Source organism: Scyliorhinus torazame, chromosome 6, assembly GCF_047496885.1.
Source record: "Scyliorhinus torazame isolate Kashiwa2021f chromosome 6, sScyTor2.1, whole genome shotgun sequence".
NCBI lineage: Eukaryota > Metazoa > Chordata > Chondrichthyes > Carcharhiniformes > Scyliorhinidae > Scyliorhinus > Scyliorhinus torazame.
The window spans coordinates 71287962-71309238 of record NC_092712.1 but is presented as its reverse complement, the minus strand read 5'-3'; the positions used below and the strand labels follow the sequence as shown (position 1 = coordinate 71309238).

The following is a 21277-nucleotide window of genomic DNA, read 5'->3' as shown; positions in this document are numbered from 1 at the left end:
CACCCACGTCGACGCTCCCACCAAGAAAGCACAACAGCGCCTATACTTCCTCAGGAAACTAAGGAAATTCGGCATGTCCACATTAACCCTTACCAACGTTTACAGGTGCACCATAGAAAGCATCCTATCAGGCTGCATCACAGCCTGGTATGGCAACTGCTCGGCCCAGGACCGCAAGAAACTTCAGAGAGTCGTGAACACCACCCAGTCCACCGCACGAACCTGCCTCCCATCCATTGACTCCATCTACACCTCCCGCTGCCTGGGGAAAGCGGGCAGCATAATCAAAGATCCCTCCCACCCGGCTTACTCACTCTTCCAACTTCTTCCATCGTGCAGGAGATACAAAAGTCTGAGAACACTGCACTAAATGATCTGTCTGAGCTGCATGCAGAAAAATCCTTTTCACTGTACCTCAGTACACATGACAATAAACAAATCAAATCCAATCCAATCCAATTGGCCAAATTTCCATGGATCCCATAGGCTCTTATCTTCGCTATTAGTCTCCCATGTGGGGCCGTATCAAAAGCCTTGTTGAAGTCCAAGTAGACAACGTCTGCACATCTACACACCTGGTCATCTCTTCAAAAAATGTAATCAAGTTGGTCAGACATAACCGCCCCTTAACAAAACCATGCTGTCTGTTCTTGATTAATCCATGCCCCTCAAAATGCAGATTAATTCTGACTCTCAGAATTGCTTCCAATAATTTCCCCACCACTGAGGGTCAACTGATTAGCCCGTAGTTTCCTGGTTTGTCCCTTCCTCCCTTCTTGAATAATAGCACCACATTGGCTATCCTCCAGTCCTCCAGCACCTCTCCTGTGGCCAGAGGTGAATTGAAAGTTATTGCCAATGCATCTGCTATTTCCTCCCTTGCCTCACTCAGCAGCCTGGGATACATTCCATCTGGCCATGGATATTTGTCTACCTTTAAGCCTGCCAGACCACTCAGAACCTCCTCTCTATGTTAATCTCTTTAATTTTATTACAGTCCTTCTCCCTGATTTCTGTGCCCATACTGTCCCTCTCACAAGGGAACCTGTAGGTAGAATCCTACCTACGTCCTCCAGCTTCACACAAATTACCACAGTGGTCCTTAAGGGGTCCTACTCTTTCCCTAGTTATCCTTTTACCCTTAATGTACTTGTAAAACAATTTAGGATTTTCCCTTTTTACCTGCCATCCTTCATGTCCCCTTTTTGCTCTCCTAATTTCCTTTTTAAGTTTGCTTTCGCACATTCTATATGCCCTGAGGGCTTATGTTGTATTGAGCCCTCTTTTTCTCGTGATCCAAGCTGTATATCCGTTGATATCCAGGGTTCACTGTATTTGTCGATCCCACCCATTTTCTTGATTGGAACATGTTGGCCCTGCACTCTCCCTATTTCATTCTTGAATGCGTCCCACTGTTCTGTCACAGATTTACCTAAAAGTGTCAGCTCCAAGCCCACTCTGGCCAAATCATATCTGATCTTATTAAAATCAACCTTCCTCCAATTTAGAACTTTGATCTCAGACCCATCCTTCCTTTCCCATAACAATATCGAATCTAACGGACTCATGATCATTATCTGCAAAATGCTCCTCCACTGATACTTCAACCACTTGCCCAGCTTTGTTACCTAAAATTAAGCCCAGAACCGCCCCCTCTCTCGTGGGACCTTCTACATATTAGTTTAAAAAGTTCCCCATGATGCATTTGAAGAATTCCGCTCCCTCTAATTCTTTCACACTTTGGCTTCCCCAGTTAATATTGGGGAAGTTGAAATCCCCCACTGCCACTACCCTATTACTTTTACTCTTTTCCCGGCCGCTTTTGTTAGAAATGTTGTTTATATAAGACATATGCTTATCCAGTGCTAAAACTCCACTCAGTTGGGAGCTCTAACTATCCCTGCAGGGTAAACTGTGAGGCAGATTCACAGCCCACTAGATGGACAACATATGAAAGTGACTGTGCAGATCACAGTCTGCGATCCAATTGTGAAGACAAGGACTTGGTCGCACTCAATACTAAGATCTATGGCAGAAGTCATGCACCAAGCAAGAGAATGCTGCCGCACTCAAGAAGGCCATTCACCCCCTCAAGTCTGCACCAGTTGTTTTCTCCACATGAGTTGAGGAGAATTGGCTGCAGTATGACCACCTAAAATAGCAGCAGGGACTCTCAACCAAAGTCGAGGATTGTGAAGGAGAGAGCTATTTAAATATCATAGTGCCGGAGGAGTGAAGGGGAGCCACAGCTGACAGCAACAGCTGATACAAACACATTCCACCACCCTAGCACTTAGCTATTTAGACAGCAATTCTCTTTCCCATGACCAGACTTAAGTTCTGGCTCCTCCTATTGATTGTAAGTTTTAGGTGCGATTTTCCAATTGGTAAGATTTCTCGACAGCCCATCGGTCCACGGGCTGGTATCAGACGATCTATAAAATAAACTGACAAAAGGCAGCATCTCAGGGCGAAATTAAGTGTTCTCTTCAAAGCTATCACCACCATTTGGGTTACTGATTTGTGTAAAGAAGCAGGTTTGTATTCATAGCCTTCAAATATATTTCTGACCACTCCAGTCCTATGTTGAAGTCAGTTAGAAAATAAAGATGATGCTGAATGTAAAAATCATGACTGGCGGAGGTACATGAGGCATTTTGGAACATCTTTGGTCAGACAGCACGTCCACTACTAAATAGCGGGAAGAGCACCACACCAAAGACAAACCTTCCCGTTATTATGGGTTCTTCCAATTTTACAAAATTCAGACCAGAATCACATTTTCTGAGTCAAAGTCCCCAGTTCCCCTCTCCAGGTTGAGTATCCGATCTCCAAACCCCTCAGGGCGGATTGCGTTTTGGAGTTTGGATGTTTTTGTTATGGCATTGTGGTAGTCACCACTGTTGTATTGTATATACCGCATACGAGGGCCCCTGTACTACAGGTATGGGGGTAGATCCCTGCCTGCTGGCTCCGCCCAGTAGACAGAGTATAAATGTGTGTACTCTCCGAGCTGCAGCCATTTCGGCAGCAGCTGTGGGAGGCTACACATCTCTGCGTAATAAATCCTCGATTACACTCTACTCTCGTCCCATCGTAAATGGTAGTGCATCAGGCATTTAGGCCTTAGTCTACGTACATTACATCAAAGGATATCAACCTATATTACAACAATGACTGCGCTTCTAAAGAACGTCAAAACCCTTGTGGATCATAAGCACAACCAGTGACCCTTTGGGCTGAATGGCCTCTTTCTATGGTATAAATTCTATGTAAAAGCACATTGAGACATCCTGAGATCATGAAAGGTGCAATATTTTTCATAAATGTAAATTTTGTTTTTGATGCCGTAATAACCCTCACAAGGCCCACACGGGTATCCAAATCGATCTCCCCGTGGGACTCGTGGAATACGAGCTTCCCCACTATTGGTCTGAGTCCTGCCCAGATGGGGCTTGTTACCGGGCTATGTAAAAGCCAGCCCGTAAAGGGACCTACGTTTTGGCAGTCCCGATGGGGACTTATTGTGTTTGTAGGCCACTGTAGCGGTAGTTTTCTATGACTAAAACAAACTTGCGTTTATTCACCTACAAGGGCCTCCTGGGTTTTCATAGGTCCACACGGATAGAAAATCAGGACACATATATGTAATTGAATGCTAATTCCCTCTTGTATATAAAGGAAGATCACTAAAGTTTTGACTGTGGACATCAGTTAATCACATCAATGTGCTGTGGAACACACCTGGCGCCTTGTCTCAAGCCAAATGCACAAATTCCTCATGGTAGATGAACTACTGATTGCGCCCTGACAGAAAAAGGAAGCATATCAAGTCAAAACAATCCCCCCCAGTGACTTTGTAGGCTGCCTGACTGTCGGAAATGCACATTCCCACTGGCCCGCAATCAATTTGTGCCATCACCAAACACACTGTCTAATCCTGTTGCAACATCGTGTAAGTTATAAAGTAAGTAAGATGTCACTGAGCGACAGCAGATCAAAACAAACAGTCTCAGTCACAGCTACTGGCTTCTGTACAAGAGACAATTATCTCCACTGTATTAAATACAAACACATTTTCCACTTTGAGATCAAAAATAATTTTTATTTAAACAAGTGAGATGGGATCTCAAAACTATTTTCCATTTTTAGTTCACTCTTTGTTTCTTATAAACTCCATGTTTGAATCGCACGCGCTCATTCCATAGGACTGAAATGCCCCTTATCAATGTGCTAAAATACATCCTGAGTGACTGTAACTTGAAGGATCCTTCCTCATTCTTTTGAACCCTGTTTGCAGCCTTTGACACCAGCATCCGCCATCCCTTCTCCTCTGCCATTCGGTTGGTTGGGACTGTACTCACCTTGTTCCAGTCCTATCTATCCCATCATTGCCAGAGAATTACCTGCAATGGCTGCAATGGCTTATCCTCTGCTGTCTCCTCAGTTCCCTATTACTTCTCCTTTCCATGCTGAGACACAAGGTGGGATTTTCCGGTCCCCCAGTCGCGTGTTTCTCGGCGGCATGCTGTTTACTTGCGTTGGGACTCTCTCTTCCCGCCGCGTGTCAATGGGATTTCCCATTGAAGCCACCCCACGCTGCTAGGAAACCACCGTGCGAGGCTCTCTGCCAGCAGGAAAAGAGAATCCCAACAGCCCGAGAATTCCGGCCACAATCTGACTTCAGCGTTTACATATAAGCTCATTACACCCAGCGCGACATCACCATCCCATCTCGTGACACCCCCACACTGCCTCTGACTTGTCAGACTGCTTGTCCCACACTTTACACTGGAGGAGTGGAAATTTATCCAACTAAATATCAGAAAGATGACATCCATTGCATTTGGACCAGTCCACAAACTCCATTCCCTCGTCACTGACTCCATCCTCCCTCCCAACCTGAACCAGACTATTCACACACCGGGTGAAGTATTTGGCCCTGAGAAAGGGAGAAAGAAAGATTTATGTTGACATGGTGATTTACACAACTGCCGAGTTTTACAGCCCATTGAGTATTTTATTGAACTGGAGTCGCTTTTGTAATGTAGGAGATGAGATGAGTTTCTGACCACAGATCTACTCCAAACCACCAACTTACACCACGGTAATAATGCCAGACCCTTCTCCTGCTTCTGCTCACATGTTGCTGAAATCCTCATTCAAGCTTTGTTACCTCTAAACTTGACAAAGCTGTTGCTTTACTGCTGCCCCATCTCCCAACCTCCTTAAACTTGAGAGCATTCAAAATCTTGCTAATCAGCTTCTAAATTGCACCAAGTTCTGTTCACCCATTGCTGCTCTGTGCAGCCACATACATGGGCTGCAGGTCCAGAAACTTAAAATTCTGTTTATTGTTTTCAAATCCCTCCTAACTTCACCCTCTCCTATCACCATGATCTCCTCCAGCTGTGTGATTGTGACTTGGACCCATGCTGATTGGTGAAGTTAAAACATAGGGGCCGATTTTCACCCTGCATAGCCCTCATCGAAAATGACGATGCAGACGCAAAGTACGGCGAGAATCGCGTTTCCCGATTTTCCTCGCCAGTGACATCACGAAGATCACGGAAGGCTGGGAACCTCATTTAAATATATCTGTAGTGATCTCTGTATATGTTAATCCATGATTAGTTAATGTGCAGTCAGTACAGTCAGATGATCATTAGATGGCAACACTAACAGGAACTATATAAGGAGTTTCCCGCTCGTTCTTCGTGTTCGTGAGGTGTATTGCAGCTAGAGGATAGACATGACCAGCTCAGAGTGTAGTGTATTATATTAATTGTTAATTTAATCTAATCTTAGTTAATTCTATTATGAGTCAAAGTATTAAAGTAAAAGAACTCACAAGTATGTTATTTTGTTACTCAATAAATAATTTGTCATCAACTGGAAGACTTCGACTGTTTATCGTCAAGTTGAATACAACTCGGCAAGACAAATGAGTAATATATATATATTACATCTCTGTAATATAACAATATCAACATAGCGTTAGCGAGTCCGCTCTCGGGAATTCTATCCTTCATTGAATATTCATCAGGCGCCAGCGTGAAGTCACTCTGGCGCGATTTACAACAACTGTGTAAAAACGAGAACGTCATGCTGCAGCGCTTCCAGTGTCTTCCTTGCTGGACTTGTTGCGGTATCATCGTTGAGATGTTGCCCTTCTAGAGTGGCAGCTGGAAGGTGGGTGGGAGCAGGTGAATCCATGGCATCAGCACAGGGGGCGACTGAGAGGCCTCGGGCGTGACCATGAAATTCTAGGCTGCATGGGCAGAGTGGGAGACCCTGACAAGTGGTGCTTTCCAGCCTTAAGACCCTCACACAGGGGAGAGGGCGAGTGCAGTGAGAATCCTCAGGCTGAACTTTGAAGCCTGAGGGCATAAGATATCTGGAAGATTTAAAAAGAGCGGGAGCTGAGAGTCAGTGCAAAGATTTAAAAAGAACTGAGAGTCAGTGCAAAGATTTAAAAAGAACAGGAGCTGAGAGTCAGAGCGGAGATTTAAAAACAGTAGGAGCTGAGAGCCAGAGTGGAGATTTAAAAAGATTGTTGGCTGAGAGTTAGAGCGGAGATATAAAAAGAGTGGAAGCTGTGAGTCAGAGCAGAGATTTAAAAACAGTGGAAGCTGAGAGTCAGAGCGGAGATTTAAAAAGAATGGAAGCTGAGAGTCAGAGTGGAGGTTTAAAAAGATTGTTGGCTGAGAGATAGAGCGGAGATTAAAACGAGCGGGAGCTCAGAGCCAGAGCGAAGATTTAAAAAGGGCGGGAGCTGAGAGTTAGAGCAGAGATTTAAAAAGAGTGGAAGCTGAGAGCCAGAGCAGAGATTTAAAAAGAATGGGAGCAGAGATCAGAGCGGAGATTTAAAAAGAGTTTGAGCTGAGAGTCAGAGCGGAGTTTTAAAAAGAGTGGGAGCTGAGAGTCAGAGCGGAGATTTGAAAAGAGCTGGAGCTGAGAGTCAGAGCGGAGTTCTAAAAAGGGCGGGAGCTGAGAATCAGAATGGAGTTTAAAAAAGGGCGGGAGTGGAGAGTCAGAGCCGAGATTTAAAAAGTGGGGGAGCTGAGAGTAAGAGCAGAGATTTAAAAAGTGCTGGGGCTGAGAGTCAGGGCGGAGATTTAAAAAGAGCGGGAGCTGAGAGTCACAGCAGAGATTTAAAAAGAGCGGGAGCTGAGAGTCACAGCAGAGATTTAAAAAGAGAGCGAGAGCTGAGAGTCAGGGTGGAGATTTAAAAAGGGCGGGAGCTGAGAGTCACAGCAGAGATTTAAAAAGGGCGGGAGCTGAGAGTCAGGGCGGAGACTTAAAAAGAGCGGGAGCTGAGAGTCACAGCAGAGATTTAAAAAGGGCGGGAGCTGAGAGTCAGGGCGGAGATTTAAAAAGAGCGAGAGCTGAGAGCCAGAGCGGACATTTAAAAAGAGTAGGAGTGAGAGTCACAGCAGAGATTTAGAAAGAGCGGGAGCTGAGAGTCAGAGCAGACATTTAAAAAGGGCAGGAGCTGAGAGTCAGAACAGAGATTTAAAAAGAGTGGAAGCTGAGAGTCAGAGCAGAGATTTAAAAACGGCGGAAGCTGAGTGTCAGAGCGGAGATTTAAAAAGGGCGGAAGCTGAGAGTCAGAGCGGAGATTTGAAAAGGGCGGGTGCTGAGAGTCAGAGCGGAGATTTGAAAAGAGCGAGAGCTGAGAGTCACAGCGGAGATTTAAAAAGGGCGGGTGCTGAGAGTCAGAGCGGAGATTTGAAAAGAGATAGAGCTGAGAGTCACAGCGGAGATTTAAAAAGGGCGGGAGCTGAGAGTCACAGCGGAGATTTAAAAAGGGCGGGAGCTGAGAGTCACAGCGGAGATTTAAAAAGGACGGGAGCTGAGAGTCAGAGTGGAGATTTGAAAAGAGCGGGAGCTGAGAGTCCCAGCGGAGATTTAAAAAGGACGGGAGCTGAGAGTCAGAGCGGAGATTTGAAAAGAGCGGGAGCTGAGAGTCACAGCGGAGATTTAAACAGGGCGGAAGCTGAGAGTCAGAGCGGAGATTTAAAAAGGACGGGAGCTGAGAGTCAGAGCGGAGATTTGAAAAGGGCGGGTGCTGAGAGTCAGAGCGGAGATTTGAAAAGAGCGAGAGCTGAGAGTCACAGCGGAGATTTAAAAAGGGCGGGTGCTGAGAGTCAGAGCGGAGATTTGAAAAGAGCGAGAGCTGAGAGTCACAGCGGAGATTTAAAAAGGGCGGGAGCTGAGAGTCACAGCGGAGATTTAAAAAGGGCGGGAGCTGAGAGTCACAGCGGAGATTTAAAAAGGACGGGAGCTGAGAGTCAGAGTGGAGATTTGAAAAGAGCGGGAGCTGAGAGTCCCAGCGGAGATTTAAAAAGGACGGGAGCTGAGAGTCAGAGCGGAGATTTGAAAAGAGCGGGAGCTGAGAGTCACAGCGGAGATTTAAACAGGGCGAAAGCTGAGAGTCAGAGCGGAGATTTAAAAAGGACGGGAGCTGAGAGTCAGAGCGGAGATTTGAAAAGGGCGGGTGCTGAGAGTCAGAGCGGAGATTTGAAAAGAGTGAGAGCTGAGAGTCACAGCGGAGGTTTAAAAAGGGCGGGTGCTGAGAGTCAGAGCGGAGATTTGAAAAGAGCGAGAGCTGAGAGTCACAGCGGAGATTTAAAAAGGGCGGTAGCTGAGAGTCACAGCGGAGATTTAAAAAGGGCGGGAGCTGAGAGTCACAGCGGAGATTTAAAAAGGACGGGAGCTGAGAGTCAGAGTGGAGATTTGAAAAGAGCGGGAGCTGAGAGTCAGAGCGGAGATTTAAAAAGGACGGGAGCTGAGAGTCAGAGCGGAGATTTGAAAAGAGCGGGAGCTGAGAGTCACAGCGGAGATTTAAAAAGGGCGGAAGCTGAGAGTCAGAGCGGAGATTTAAACAGGGCAGGAGTTGAGAGTCAGAGCGGAGATTTGAAAAGGGCGGAAGCTGAGAGTCAGAGCGGAGATTTAAACAGGGCAGGAGTTGAGAGTCAGAGCGGAGATTTAAACAGGGCAGGAGTTGAGAGTCAGAGCGGAGATTTGAAAAGGGCAGGAGTTGAGAGTCAGAGCGGAGATTTAAACAGGGCAGGAGTTGAGAGTCAGAGCGGAGATTTAAACAGGGCAGGAGTTGAGAGTCAGAGCGGAGATTTAAACAGGGCAGGAGTTGAGAGTCAGAGCGGAGATTTAAACAGGGCAGGAGTTGAGAGTTGGAGCGGAGATTTAAAAAGGGCAGGAGTTGAGAGTCAGGGCGGAGATTTAAACAGGGCAGGAGTTGAGAGTTGGAGCGGAGATTTAAAAAGGGCAGGAGTTGAGAGTCAGGGCGGAGATTTAAACAGGGCAGGAGTTGAGAGCCAGAGCGGAGATTTAAACAGGGCAGGAGTTGAGAGTTGGAGCGGAGATTTAAAAAGGGCAGGAGTTGAGAGTCAGGGCGGAGATTTAAACAGGGCAGGAGTTGAGAGCCAGAGCGGAGATTTAAACAGGGCAGGAGTTGAGAGCCAGAGCGGAGATTTAAACAGGGCAGGAGTTGAGTGTCAGAGCGGAGATTTAAACAGGGCAGGAGTTGAGTGTCAGAGCGGAGATTTAAACAGGGCAGGAGTTGAGAGCCAGAGCGGAGATTTAAACAGGGCAGGAGTTGAGAGTCAGAACGGAGATTTAAACAGGGCAGGAGTTGAGTGTCAGAGCGGAGATTTAAACAGGGCAGGAGTTGAGAGTCAGAGCGGAGATTTTAAAAGGGCAGGAGTTGAGAGTCAGAGCGGAGATTTAAACAGGGCAGGAGTTGAGAGTCAGAACGGAGATTTAAACAGGGCAGGAGTTGAGAGCCAGAGCGGAGATTTAAACAGGGCAGGAGTTGAGAGCCAGAGCGGAGATTTAAACAGGGCAGGAGTTGAGAGCCAGAGCGGAGATTTGACAAGGGCAGGAGTTGAGAGTCAGAGCGGAGATTTAAAAAGGGCAGGAGTTAAGAGTCAGAGCGGAGCTTTAAACAGGGCAGGAGGTGAGAAGGACCCTTTGGGCAGTGGGCTGAGTTTGAAAAACAATCCAATTACATCATCGGAAAATGGTAAGTTCTTTGGCTGCTATATAATTGCACATTTGCATTACCGATTCTAAATTGCTTTCAGATTAAAAGTAAAAAGAGAAATATTTTACAGACTTAAAGTCCAAAAACCAGCTTTAAATTTTAAAAAAATCAAAGTATAATCTTACGAATAAAATAGAGATGCAGGACCAGACGTGCAGGTTAGGTGGATTGGCTATGCTAAATTACCCTTAGTGTCCAAAAAAAGATTAGGAGGGGGTTGTTGGGTTGCGCGGATAGGGTCGGTGCAGACTCGATGGGCCGAAAGGCCTCCTTCTGCACGATGTGTTCTATGTTCATGTACATCAGGGATGGGGAGAGTTACCTGGATACTGTGTTTCAAGAGGCAGTTATCGAAACCTAGACATAGGAACCTAGAAATTAGAAGTAGGAAGAGGCCATTTGGCCCTTTGAGCCTGCTCTGCCATTCATTATAATAATGGCTGATCATCAAGTTCAATACCCTGATCCTGCCTTCCCCCCATATCCCTGGATCTCTTTACTTCCAAGAGATATATCTAATTCCTTCTTGAAACTACACAACGTTTTGGCCTCAACTACTTTCTGTGGTCGCAAATTCCACAAATGCACCACTCTCTGGGTGCCGAAACTTCTCCTCACCTCAGTCCTAAAAGGTCTGCCCCTTATCCTCAAACTATGACCCCTAGTTCGGGACACCCTACCATCGGGAACATTCTTTCTGAATCTACCCTTTCTAGTCATGTTGGAACTTTGTATGTTTCTGTGAGATCCGCTCTCACTCTTTTAAACTCCAATGAATATAATCCTAACGGATTTAGTCTCTCCTCATATAACAGTCCCGCAATCCAAGGAATCAGCCTTGTAAACCTTTGCTACACTCCCTCCGTAGCAAGAACATCCTTCTTCAGATGAGGACATCAAAACTGCACACAGTACGGCCTCACCAATGCCCTGTACATTACAGTAACCATCCCTATTCCTATACTCAAAAACCCTCGCTATGAAGGCCAACATACCATTTGCCTTCTTTACTGCCTGCTATACCTGTGCGCTAACCTTCACCGACTGATGCATGAGAACACTGAGTACCCGCCTCTTTCAATTTACACCCATTCAAATAATAATCTGTCTTCCTATTTTTGTTACCGAAGCGGATAACCTCACATTTAGCCACATTATACTGCAGCTACCATGCATGTGCCCATTCACTCAGTCAGTCCAAATTCCTCAGAATCATCTCTGTATCCTGCTCACAGTTCACCCTCTACCCAACTTTGTATCATCTGCAAATTTGGAAATAATACATTTAGTTCCCTTGTCCAAATCATTCATATATAATGTGAACAGTTGGAGTCTGTCATGATGTCATGGTTGTGTTGTAATTCACTGACTGACCACGAGGAGTCTCATTAATATATAAGTGAATGTTAGAGTCAAATGACCTCGTTCTGGCTAGGGAGCTGGGAGACAGATAGTGATTTGTGCATGTTTATACTGTTGTTCATCTGTTGTTTTATATATATTTGACCCACAGTTAATGTTAATAAATATTTTTTAGCTTTAGCTACAAGTGTTCTTATAATATTAATCAGGCCATCTGACAAGAACATTACATGGTACCAGGGTTGGATTGTATTAAACGTTGAGAAAAAACTATCACATCATCGAGTGAAGCCTGCCACGAGGTCCACAGAGATTTGAAGATTTTGAAGGCTGCAAGAATGAACTACACAGAGTCGTTGAAGCCACCAATGAGTCTCAGATTTCATGGTAATGTGGACAGCATCTGCCATGTGTTTAAACAACAATTTAATCTGTTTCTTACTGCAGTAAATTTAGGAGATCAATCAGATTCATGTAAGGTAGTGATGCTCCTAACAGCGGCAGTTCCCAAAGCAATTGCTTTGTTTAATATGTTTAAATTTGCAAACGATGAAGATAGTTAAAATTTTAATGAAGTAATTCAAAGATTTGATGAACATTGCACCCCCAGAAAGAGTGAAATTTATGAACGCTATGTACTTAGATCATCTTTACAAAAGAAGAAGAGTCCATAGATCATTTCATCATTGGTTTAAAGTTAAAAGCTAAAACCTGTAATTTCTCTGTGTTGAATCTTCCATGATTCGGGACCAGATTGTGTTTGGTGTGAATGAAAATAAGCTGAGGGAGCGGTTACTGAGGGAATCGGAGCTGTCCTTGGAACAAACAGTTAAGATTTTCCAGGTTCACGAGCAAACAGCATAGCATTCTAAAATGATTCTCAATAATGGTGGAGTCTACTTGGAGGAAAGCACTCCGGTTGCCACCCTTTTTCCAAAAAGGCAGAAAACTTCTAAAGAAAGGCAGGAACGTTCCTGCAGCTCCTCACATACCAACAAATAGGTTAAGTTTGGGACGATGTTTTTCAATTTAAAAGATGTGGTCAAAGGCAGTGTCCAGTGTTAGCCAAGTTTTGTTCCAGATGCAAAGAAAAAAATCACATTGCTCAGAATTGTTACTCTGAAGGCAAGCTCAGATCAGTTTGCACAGTGGAAGACCCGGGGTGGGATTCTCTGGTCGCCGACTCCGAAATCGTTTTCGGCGATCAGCCGGAGAATACCCAATTCCGACCAAATCGGGGGCTTTCGCGATGCGCCGCCCCCTCCAAAGCAGCATATTCTAGGAGTACGCCGTGTCATGTATCGGCGGCCTCAGGGCACTGCCTGAGGCCACCCTCTCCCCACGCTCCGCCGAATTCCTGACGGCGTGGGACGCGTGTGGTCTCACCCGTCAGGAACTTGGCGTGGCAGCTGCGTACTCAGTCCAGCGCTGCCGCAATCGGGGGAGGGATGATCTGCAGGCAGCGGGGGTCATTATTCGGGGCTGGGGGCACCATAGGGGGGTGGTCCTGGGCGTGCGAGCCGGCCAAAGGGGGAGACTATTTTGCAGGTTGGGTCTGCGAGCACCCTCCGCCATGCAGCACGGAGCGGCTGCTGCAGACCCCTGCCGTGTGCATACGCGGCCACGGACTGAGAAATTCTTCGGGGCATATCGACAGCTAGAGCCGGATGCTCTACACTGCCGTCCTGCTAGCTCCCAGCAAAATGGCGAATCAGTGGCCATTTTGCACCATTTTGGCTGGCATAAAATGCCACCCTTACCACGCCGTCGTGGGGATATAGCCCCAGAATTAAGAATCCAGCGCACAGTCTCCAGTGTTGAAACATCATTGTTTGTTGGAATAATAGCAGAGAAGAAGAACTTTTTGGAGACAACAAAAAATTCTCCAGCACTTAAAAAAACTCAAATTGCTACTCCATTTAAAATAAACGCCGTTAATGAGAACAAATGGCTGCTACCACTTGAAGTGGTCCAATTGAAGTTAGAGACTGGTGCCAAAACCAATTTAAACAGCATGACTCATTTAAAAAATCTAAAAATTCAGCCGATTGGAAGAAATCACAAAATATCTCTGAGAGATTATAATGGTTCAAACATTAAATGTTATGGTGCTTGTGACCTGAATGTGGTGGTGAAGAACACAGTTTCATCCGTCCCATTCTGTATTGTATCCAAGGGCTTGGATTCATTATTAAGTGATCAGTCCTGTGAAAAATGAGGTCTAGTGCAGTTAGTATATAGAATCGACAAAGGATTGCATCAGTACTCCAACAATTCTGAGAACATTATCAGCAAATTCAGCGATATGTTCACTGATTTTAGTGCAGTACCATTCGCCAACAAGACACAATTTAAAGAATTTGCATTATCTTAAGCTCCGATACAAACTATTAGTAGTGAAATTGCTGAAGATGTAGATCTGCATGTTGATCTGATTTCTACCCTATTACCAGTATCAGATAGGAAATCCAAGAAGAGACCAGGAAGGATCAAACTCTTCAAGAGGTGATGAGGAACATCAACTCACACTGGCCCAGAGATCAACGTATGGAGTTCTACAATATAAAATCTGAATTCAGCATCATTAATGTAGTGGTACTTGGGTTGACTATAGTTACTCCTCAATCTCTTCGCAAGAATGTACTTAAGAGGATACATGAACGGGCAGCACGGTGGCGCAGTGGGTTAACCCTGCTGCCTCACGGCGCCGAGGTCCCAGGTTCGATCCCGGCTCTGGGTCACTGTCCGTGTGGAGTTTGCACATTCTCCCAGTGTTTGCGGGGGTTTCACCCCCACAACCCAAAGATGTGCAAGGTAGTTGGATTGGCCACACTAAATTGCCCCTTAATTGAAAAAAATGAATTGGGTACTCTAAATTTATTTTTAAAAAGAGGATACATGAAGGACATCTCGGGATTGAGAAGTGTAAATGGAGGGCTTGTGACTCTGTTTACTGGCCAGGTATAAACCAGGATATTGACAGAATTGTCAGTTGTTGTGACACAAGAGAACCTATGCAAATATCTGATTTACCTACGGAACCATGGCAGAAAGTAGCTATGGATCTCTTTCGCTTACGAAGGCAAGATTACTCAATTATCATCAACTATTTTTCAAACTATCCCAAAATGGCTCGACTGTCAAGCATAACAGCAAGCAGTGTAAAACTGCATACCAAGTCAATATTTGCTGGATACGGAATACCTCAAGTCGTCATGAGTGACAACGGTCCTCGTTTTAGCTGTAAAGAGTGACAACACGTTGCAGTCACATATGATTTCAATCACGTCACGTCAAGTCCACTGTACCCAAAAGCCAATGGCAAAGTCGAAAAAGGTGTACATATTGTCAGGCAATTGTTGAAGAAGGCAATCTGATCCATATCTCGCACTATTGAGTTACAGAGCATCACCATTGTTCCTGGGAGACAGATAATGGTTTGTGTATGTTCATACGTTTATTCAACTGTTGTTTTGTGTATATTAGACCCACAGTTAATGTTAATAAATTGTTTAGAGCTTTAGCTACAAGTGTTCTTGTAGCATAAATCAGGCCATTCGTTAAGAACATTCCAGGGTCCTACTACAGATCCCTGCTGTGCCCCACTAATCACTGCCTGCCAATCAGACAAAGACCCATTTACTCCAACTTTTTGCATCCTGTCTGCTAACCAGCTTTCTTTCCATCTCATGACACTACTTGTAATCCCTTGCACTTGAACTTTACATATTAATCTATTCTGTGAGACCTTATCGAAAGCCTTCTGAAAGTCTAAATAAACCACGTCCATCGGTTCTCCGTGGTCAACTCTACTAATCAACACCCCTTAGACTAACTACCTTGAATTCGCTAGTAGTCAGGGACAGGAGGGTGTGATTATGAGTGAGGAAGGTAGAGGGATCCAGGAGGTACGGCTGTAGGAGACTCAGTCCTTGTCCTTTTCCAATAGGTTCAAGATGCTTGCTCCTTTTGTGGATGAGAGCAGGGACTGCAGGGAGGAAGAACAAACTGACCAAAGCACCGTGGTACAGTGAGCTATTCAATTGTGGGGAGAGGAAAGAAATGTAGTCATAATTGGGGATAGTATATTTCGGGACATAAACACGGTTCTCTGTGACCAGAATCAAGGATCCTGAAGGTTGTGTTGCCTACCTGTTGCTCGGGTTCGGGATAGCTCATCTGGACTGCAGAGGAACTTGGAGGGGGAGGAGAAAGTTCCAGTTGTCATGGTCCACGTAGATACCGATGACTTAGGTAGAGCAAGGACCGAGGTTCTGCGAAGGGAATATGAGCAGCTAGGATAAATTAAATTAAAAAGCGGAACCGTAAAGGTAATAATCTCTGGATTACTACGTGAGCCACGAGCTAATTGGCACAGGGTCAATAAGATTAAATAGGAAAATGCATGGCTCAAAGGTTTGTGTGGGAGAAATGGGTTCGAATTCGTGAGACATTGGCACCAGTACTTGGGAAGGAGGGAGCTGTTCCGATGGGATGGTCTTCATCTGAATCATGCTGGGAGCAGAGTCCTGGTGAATCGCATAACTAGGGCTGTAGTGGGGTAGGGTCCAGTTGGATGGAAAATTAGAAATCAAAGTTAAAGGAGAAGGCAGGTTAATAATGAGGACTTTAAACTAGTTAAAGGGGGGGGGTTAGTAAAGTTTCAAGATAAGTAATAGAACAGAGTACGGAAAACAGCAGGAATGTAACTTCAGGGACAGCAAATAAGAGGACAACTAATAATAATAGCTTATTGTCACAAGTAGGCTTCAATGAAGTTACTGTAAAAAGCCCCGAGTCGCCACATTCTGGCGCCTGTTTGGTACAGGTATTGAACCCACACTGCTGGCCTTATTCTGCATTACAAGCCAGCTGTTTAGCCTACTGTGCTAAACCAGCCCCTTAAATTGTTGCAATGAAGGAGACATGCCAGCCAAACAGCATTGGGGACATCTGGATTTGAACCAGAGACCTTTTGATCTGCAGTCAAATGCTCTACCACTGAGCTATAACCCCAACTATGAGAAGGGGGGGGCGGTCAGGACTGAGGGAGTTATACGTAAATGCACACAGTATGCGAAACAAGGTAAATGAGCTTGGTGCGCACATGGAAATTGGTGGGTATGATGTTGTGGGCATCATAGAGATGTGGCTGCAAGAGATCAGGGCTGGGATCTAAATATCCAAGGATGTGTGTCCGATTGAAATGACTGGCAGATGGGGCGGGGGTGCCTTATAGAACATAGAACATAGAACAATACAGCGCAGTACAGGCCCTTCGGCCCACGATGTTGCACCGAAACAAAAGCCATCGAACCTACACCATGCCATTATCATCCATATGTTTATCCAATAAACTTTTAAATGCCCTCAATGTTGGCGAGTTCACTACTGTAGCAGGTAGGGCATTCCACGGCCTCACTACTCTTTGCGTAAAGAACCTACCTCTGACCTCTGTCCTATATCTATTACCCCTCAGTTTAAAGTTATGTCCCCTCGTGCCAGCCATTTCCATCCGCGGGAGAAGGCTCTCACTGTCCACCCTATCCAACCCCCTGATCATTTTGTATGCCTCTATTAAGTCTCCTCTTAACCTTCTTCTCTCCAACGAAAACAACCTCAAGTCCATCAGCCTTTCCTCAGAAGGTTTTCCCTCCATACCCCTTGTTAGTAAGAAATGAAATTAAATCGAGAATAAGAAGCGATAGAGGGTCAGAAGGTGTAGAGTCTGTAGAAGGTGTGGAGTTGAGGAATTGAAAAGGAAAAAAATCCCTGATGGGAGTTATGTACAGACCCCGAGCAGTAGTCAGGCTGTGGGGCGGAAATTAAATCAGGAGATAGAAAAGGCATATAAAAAAGGCAATATTACAATAATCATGGGGGACTTCAATATGCAGGTGGACTGGGAAAATCAGGTTGGTAGTGGATCCCAAGAAAAGGAATTTGTGGAATGTCTAAGAGATGTTTTTTTGGAGCAGCTTGTGACAGAGCCTACTAGGGAACAGGCAATTCTGGATTTGGTGATGTGTAATGAGGCAGACTTGATTAGGGAACTTAAGGTGAAGGAACATTTATGGGGTAGTGGTCACAATATGAGAGAATTTACCCTGCAGTTTGAGAGGGAGAAGCATGAATCAGATGCAACAGCATTACAGTTGAATAAGGGTAACTACAAAGACATGAGGGAGGAACTGGCCAGAGTTAATTGAAAGGGGAGCCTAGCAGGGAAGACAGTGGAACAGCAATGGCAGGAGTTTGTTGGGGTTATTAGGGAGGCACAACAGAAATTCATCCCAAGTAGGAGGAAACATGCTAAGGGGAGGATGAGGCGACCATGGCCGACAAGGGAAGTCAGGGACAGCATAAAAGTAAAGGAAAAAGTATACAATGTGGCCATGATTAATGGGAAACCAGAGGATTGGGATATCTTTAAAAGCAAGCAGAGAGCAACTGAAAAAACAATAAGTGGGGAGAAGATGAAATATGCTAGCAATATAAAAAAAGATTCCAAGAGATTTTCTTCCGATATATAAAAGGTAAGAGAGAGGTAAGAATGGACATTGGACATTGGACCACTGGAAAATGGTGCTGGAGAAGCTCTCTGGGGGTGTTTCAACTAATGCAGCAGGGGCATGGGAACCTGGATTGTAGTTTTAGGGTAAGGGAGAATGAGAGTATAGAGGTCAGGAGCACAGATTTGACGTCGCAGGAGGGGGCCAGTGTTCAGGTAGGTGGTTTGAAGTGTGTCTACTTCAATGCCAGGAGTATACGAAATAAGGTAGGGGAACTGGCAGCATGGGTTGGTACCTGGGACTTCGATGCTGTGGCCATTTTGGAGACATGGATAGAGCAGGGACAGGAATGGATGTTGCAGGTTCCGGGGTTTAGGTGTTTTAGTAAGCTCAGAGAAGGAGGCAAAAGAGGGGGAGGTGTGGCGCTGCTAGTCAAGAGCAGTATTACGGTGGCGGAGAGGATGCTAGATGGGGACTCATCTTCCGAGGTAGTATGGGCTGAGGTTAGAAACATGAAAGGAGAGGTCACACTGTTGGGAGTCTTCTATAGGCCTCCAAATACTTCTAGGGATGTAAAGGAAAGGATGGTGAGGATGATCCTGGATAAGAGCGAAAGTAACAGGGTAGTTATTATGGGAGACTTTAACTTTCCAAATATTGACTGGAAAAGATATAGTTCGAGTACATTAGATGGGTCGTGTTTTGTACAGTGTGTGCAGGAGGGTTTCCTGACACAATATGTTGACAGGCCAACAAGAGGCGAGGCCACGTTGGATTTGGTTTTGGGTAATGAACCAGCCAGGTGTTGGATTTGGAGGTAGGAGAGCACTTTGGGGACAGTGACCACAATTCGGTGACGTTTACGTTAATGATGGAAAGGGATAAGTATACACCGCAGGGCAAGAGTTATAGCTGGGGGAAGGGCAATTATGATGCCATTAGACGTGACTTGGGGGGGATAAGGTGGAGAAGTAGGCTGCAAGTGTTGGGCACACTGGATAAGTGGAGCTTGTTCAAGGATCAGCTACTGCGTGTTCTTGATAAGTATGTACCGGTCAGGCAGGGAGGAAGGCGTCGAGCGAGGGAACCGTGGTTTACCAAAGAAGTGGAATCTCTTGTGAAGAGGAAGAAGGAGGCCTATGTGAAGATGAGGGGCGAAATTCTCCCCCAACGGCGGGATGTCCGCCGACTGGCGCCAAAGACGGCGCCAATCAGACGGGCATCGCGCCGGCCCAAAGGTGCGGAATGCTCCGCATCTTTGGCGGCCTAGCCCCAACATTGAGGGGCTAGGCCGACGCCGGAGGGATTTCCGCCCTACCAGCTGGTGGAAATGGCGTTTCTTGCCCCGCCAGCTGGCGCGGAAATGCGGCGCATGCGCGGGAGCGTCAGCGGCCGCTGTCAGTTTCCCGCGCATGCGCAGTGGGGAGAGTCTCTTCCGCCTCTGCCATGGTGGAGGCCGTGGCGGAGGCGGAAGGAAAAGAGTGCCCCCACGGCACAGGCCCGCCCGCGGATCGGTGGGCCCCGATCGCGGGCCAGGCCACCGTGGGGGCACCCCCCGGGGTCAGATCGCCCCGCGCCCCCCCCCAGGACCCCGGAGCCCGCCCACGCCGCCTGGTCCCGCCGGTAAATACCAGGTTTGATTTACGCCGGCGGGACAGGCAATTTCTGGGCGGGACTTCGGCCCATTCGGGCCGGAGAATCCAGCGGGGGATCCCGCCAACCGGCGCGGCCCGATTCACGACCCCGTCCAATCTCCGGTACCGGAGACTTCGGAGGGGACGGGGGCGGGATTCACGGCGGCCAACGGCCATTCTCCGACCCGGCGGGGGGTCGGAGAATGACGCCCGAGGTGTGAAGTTTCAGTTGGGGCGATGGATAGTTACAAGGTAGCGAGGAAGGATCTAAAGAGAGAGCTAAGACGAGCAAGGAGGGGACATGAGAAGTATTTGGCAGGTAGGATCAAGGAAAACCCAAAAGCTTTCTATAGGTATGTCAGGAATAAGCGAATGTCTAGGGAAAGAGTAGGACCAGTCAAGGACAGGGATGGGAAGTTGTGTGTGGAGCCTGAAGAGATAGGCGAGATACTAAATGAATATTTTTCGTCAGTATTCACTCAGGAAAAAGATAATGTTGTGGAGCAGAATGCTGAGACCCAGGCTAATAGAATAGATGGCATTGAGGTACGTAGGGAAGAGGTGTTGGCAATTCTGGACAGGCTGAAAATAGATAAGTCCCCGGGTCCTGATGGGATTTATCCTAGGATTCTCTGGGAGGCCAGGGAAGAGATTGCTGGACCTTTGGCTTTGATTTTTATGTCATCATTGTCTACAGGAATAGTGCCAGAGGACTGGAGGATAGCAAATGTGGTCCCTTTGTTCAAAAAGGGGAGCAGAGACAACCCCGGCAACTATAGACCGGTGAGCCTCACGTCTGTAGTGGGTAAAGTCTTGGAGGGGATTATAAGAGACAAGATTTATAATCATCTAGATAGGAATAATATGATCAGGGATAGTCAGCATGGCTTTGTGAAGGGTAGGTCATGCCTCACAAACCTTATCGAGTTCTTTGAGAAGGTGACTGAACAGGTAGACGAGGGTAGAGTAGTTGATGTGGTGTATATGGATTTCAGCAAAGCGTTTGATAAGGTTCCCCACGGTAGGCTATTGCAGAAAATACGGAGGCTGGGGATTGAGGGTGATTTAGAGATGTGGATCAGAAATTGGCTAGCTGAAAGAAGACAGAGGGTGGTGGTTGATGGGAAATGTTCAGAATGGAGTTCAGTTACAAGTGGAGTACCACAAGGATCTGTTCTGGGGCCGTTGCTGTTTGTCATTTTTATCAATGACCTAGAGGAAGGCGCAGAAGGGTGGGTGAGTAAATTTGCAGACGATACTAAAGTCGGTGGTGTTGTCGGTAGTGTGGAAGGATGTAGCAGGTTACAGAGGGATATAGATAAGCTGCAGAGCTGGGCTGAGAGGTGGCAAATGGAGTTTAATGTAGAGAAGTGTGAGGTGATTCACTTTGGAAGCAATAACAGGAATGCAGAATATTTGGCTAATGGTAAAGTTCTTGGAAGTGTGGATGAGCAGAGGCATCTAGGTGTCCATGTACATAGATCCCTGAAAGTTGCCACCCAGGTTGATAGGGTTATGAAGAAGGCCTCTGGAGTGTTGGCCTTTATTGGTAGAGGGATTGAGTTCCGGAGTCAGGAGGTCATGTTGCAGCTGTACAAAACTCTGGTACGGCCGCATTTGGAGTATTGCGTACAGTTCTGGTCACCACATTATAGGAAGGACGTGGAGGCTTTGGAGCGGGTGCAGAGGAGATTTACCAGGAT

General features: G+C 46.2%; 1 long non-coding RNA gene and 1 other non-coding gene across 3 annotated transcripts in view; one reads left to right on the top strand and one right to left on the bottom strand.

The window, feature by feature from the left end:
• Positions 1 to 21277, top strand: part of LOC140424829 (uncharacterized) — a 312594-nt gene that overhangs the window by 247236 nt on the left and 44081 nt on the right. The gene's annotated exons all lie outside the window — the stretch shown is intronic.
• Positions 16373 to 16444, bottom strand: trnac-gca (transfer RNA cysteine (anticodon GCA)). Its single transcript has one exon. It is a non-coding gene; the product is annotated as a tRNA-Cys (tRNA).